The sequence below is a fragment of the Spinacia oleracea genome, chromosome 1, assembly GCF_020520425.1.
Source record: "Spinacia oleracea cultivar Varoflay chromosome 1, BTI_SOV_V1, whole genome shotgun sequence".
Lineage (NCBI taxonomy): Eukaryota > Viridiplantae > Streptophyta > Magnoliopsida > Caryophyllales > Amaranthaceae > Spinacia > Spinacia oleracea.
The window spans coordinates 42,778,162-42,781,804 of NC_079487.1; the positions used below are offsets into that span (position 1 = coordinate 42,778,162).

General features: G+C 39.1%; 1 long non-coding RNA gene across 1 annotated transcript; it reads right to left on the reverse strand.

Annotated features, from left to right (window-relative positions):
• Positions 1 to 1,628: 1,628 nt before the first annotated feature.
• Positions 1,629 to 2,714, reverse strand: LOC130465848 (uncharacterized). Its single transcript, XR_008925865.1, has 2 exons — positions 1,946 to 2,714; positions 1,629 to 1,851 (listed from the first exon to the last, which is right to left on the reverse strand). It is a non-coding gene; the product is annotated as an uncharacterized lncRNA (long non-coding RNA).
• Between the last annotated feature and the right edge of the window lie 929 nt (positions 2,715 to 3,643).

The window sequence follows — 3,643 nt, forward strand, 5'->3', positions numbered from 1 at the left end:
CCCTAGCTCCAAATAAGAAAAAAAACATCTGGATCTAAATAAAGCCCTCTGAAACTCGGCCACCAGGCCCGGCCCTAGGGGGTAGGCGAGGGGTGCGACCGCCTAGGGCCCAAGGCGGAAAGTGGCACAAAATAATAGCATGTCCAGTAAATTAGTACTAGTAATAAACAACACATAAAATGCACATGTTAATTCTTTGGCTCATTGGTAGAAAGTAGGTGTTAAAGTTTTGGTACCTATCATAAGTCTAGGGTTTGATTCTCCTCTCTGTCTTTAGGAGGCGTTTGGTTCGAACAGGGTAAAGGGAATGGAATCAACAAAGGGAAAGAGGGAGAAAGGAATGAAAATCCCTTTGATTTGGTAGGTTGTTTGGTGATATTTTCATTCCCTTCCCTTCTCCCTCCTTCCTCTCCTTCTTCCTCTCCCTCCTCCTCCCCCCACCGCCGGAACTTCTTTTCCTCCCGCCGCCGGAACTGCCTCTCCTCCCTCCGCCGCCGACGCTGCCTCTCCTCCATCCGCCGCTGCCGCCGTATCCTTCTCCTTCCTCCTGTGGTCGTTCCTTTTCTTCTCTCTCCTTCCTCGCCTTCTCCCTCCTCACGGCGCCACCGCCCTTCCCTTTCCTTCCTCTCCTTCTCCCTCCTCTTGTCGTCGTTCTGTTATTCCTCAACTATGATTGCAGGTGGTGGTGGTTGATTTCGAGGTTTTGTGGGTTCGGGGTTATTACGGGTGGTGGTGGTTTGTTTTGGGGGGTGGTGGTTGGTTTAGGGGTGGTGGTGGTTTGTTTCTGGTGGTGGTGGTTGGTTTAGGGGTGGTGGGGGTTGGCTTCGGGGTGGTTGCAGGTGGTGGTGGTTGCGAGAGTGACAGTTGTGGTATTGGAGTTGGGTGGTGGAGTTGGGTGGTGGAGTTGGTCAATGTTGGTCAAGGGAGATGAATTGAAGAGGATTTCGGGGGTTAGGTTGATACCCTAGGGGGGGGTGGGGAATCATTGTAGAGGGAAATTAGGGAATGATTGAAATGGACAAACAAACAACAACAAAGGGAATGATAGGTGTTGATTCCCGTTCCCTCATTATTTTTCTTGTTGACTTCCATCTTCCTTTATTCGCTCAACTCTTTTCTTTTCTTTTCTTTTTAACTTTTTCAATATTTTTATTTTTGTGTTTGTTAGCTTGTACTGTAATTTTTTTATATAAATTTATTTTTTAGCAACTAATTTCCTCATTCATAATACTTTGTACATATAATGTCTCAATTATTTAAACCCTTTATTTGCATTAGCTCCGCCCTTTAATCATTTACAAAATAATTAAGTTTTACGTTGAGTTTATGTACGTAGCATTTGACTTTTAGTACTCAGTTCTAATTGATTTATTGATGTAACTATATGTTGGCGAAATAAATGCTTATTTGATGGACTATGGGTCTATAAGTTTTAAAATAGATATCAAATTTTAATGATGACAAAATTAACTAATACTTTTATATGCTCAAAATGAACATTTATTTTTAAAAAAATAAAAATATCTTTTATGTATATTAATTATCTTGTAATTAAGTAAGTATTTATTTTATTGAAATATTTCAAGAGATCGACTATAACAGGATTTTGGATTCTAATATCCTGCAAATGATATATAATAATATTTTATTAATTTGAATTCAACAATATAATGGATTTAACAAAAAAAATGATATTATTTCAGTTAAAGACGTATCATTTCGAAAGGGCCCTAATCCATTATTTCGCCTAGGGCTCTCAAAATGTCAGGACCGGGGCTGTCAGCCGCCCTCGTAGATCTTCTTCAGTCTTCCATCTCCTAGAATCACCTTTGCTTCCCTTTTTCTGTTTATCTTTTGATTTAGGTTTGAGATCCCAAATGGAGAAGCAGTTTAGTTAGCCCAAAAAATCTAAAAATAAATTGTTACTGAGTCGGTGGATCTCTACCTGAAATTCAGTCTCTGCTTGGCTTAGATTTTTGTCCCCAGACATCAGAAACGTCCTCGACACCACCAAATCTGAAGATGTCGGTTAGAGCCCAGCCGTCATCTTTGTCCGTTTTGCCCTTGCCGGTATTCCTATGTTGCCGGCATGGAATTGGTCTGTCCTTAGCCAGAAATCGTTAGTTGCGAGATCAATCTATGAGCTCTCTCTTCTTGTAGCTTGTGCTGGTTGAAGATGCAGCTCAAATTCATTTTTGGTCTTTGTAATTATTGTAATACGCAGTATATTGTAATTATATACTTTATATGTTTGTTTTTCTTAGTTCTCTTCAGTGTTCTTTAATTTGTTTTAGTTACAGGTTTTATTTAGGTTCTTTAGTTAGTTCTTTGTTTTGTTCATAGTTTAGACTTAGCATAATTTTCTTCTATAGTGTAAATGTAGTGTAGCCGTGTAGTGTCGGGTTTCGGGTTTGTACTCTTCACTACAACATATAAGATCAAATAAGGCTTGATGTATTAGCTTAGCAGGGCAAACTAATTTTTTTCGCCCTCTTTGATTTCAGTCAAATAGGGCAATATTTTTCGCCCTCTTTAATTTCAATCAAATAGGGCAATATTTTTCACCCTCCTTGACTGAAATCAGAGAGGAAAACTTTTTTCGCCTCTTTGATTATTTCAAGGAAGGCACCTTCTTCTTTCGCTCTCCTTGATTGGAATCTAGAAAGGCAATCTCTTTTGCCCTCTTTGATTACAAGGAAGACAATTAATTTTTTGCGCTCTCTTTGTTCTATTTTTTTTTCTTTTCTATTTCTCTTTTAAATATTAACCAATACATCAATAAATTAACATTCATGGGATTTGAACCCACATCTTTGCGCATTTGCACAATGCTCTCCCATTTGAGCTAATTGTAGACACCTACTTTTGTCCCCATTCCCGAAATGGAAGGTTCGATGATGAGAATATAAATCTCCACTTGACAACGCATCTCCTGTAAAATAACGAATTTCAATTCCCCTTTTCATTTCACCCGAAACCTACTATTTATAGAAACCTGCTATTTATGGAAACCTGCTAAAAATAGTAACTGTCGTAATTGGTAGTTGTTAAAAGTGGCAAGTCATAAAAGATAGAAACCTGTCAGAATTAGGTGTTGCACTCCAACATAAATCCTAAATGAGATAGATATTGCGAGAGAATCCTATTCCTAATACGATTCAAAAATAAGAGTTACGTATTAATTAAAATCCTAACTAGCCTAGAGTTCGTAACGGGCCCAGATGCATTCCATCATAAAATTAATACGCACTAAAAGACTCGATTAAAGTCTCATACACTCCGGATTCTAAGAATCCTAATCTGACAAAGAAACGGCCCAGATCCTATTTTCAACGCCTGGCTCTGGGCGCCGAAATCTTCGGCGCCCAGCCCTGGGCGCTGAAAATACCTGGGACGTGTTCTTTCCTAATTCCTCGTGGATTAGAGTTCTACAATTCTATCTTTCCACGAACTCTTTTCTATAAATAGGGCCCTAAGTTCGAAGTGAAAACAACAACACACAATTATTATTCTGAGTATTGACTCTAAACCCCTAAGCCTAAGCCTCACGCTGCAAAACTGATCACGCGTTCTGTCGCAATCGATCCAAACATCGAACAAAACGTATCCTGTCCTATAATTTGAGATTCGTTAAATAAAAGGA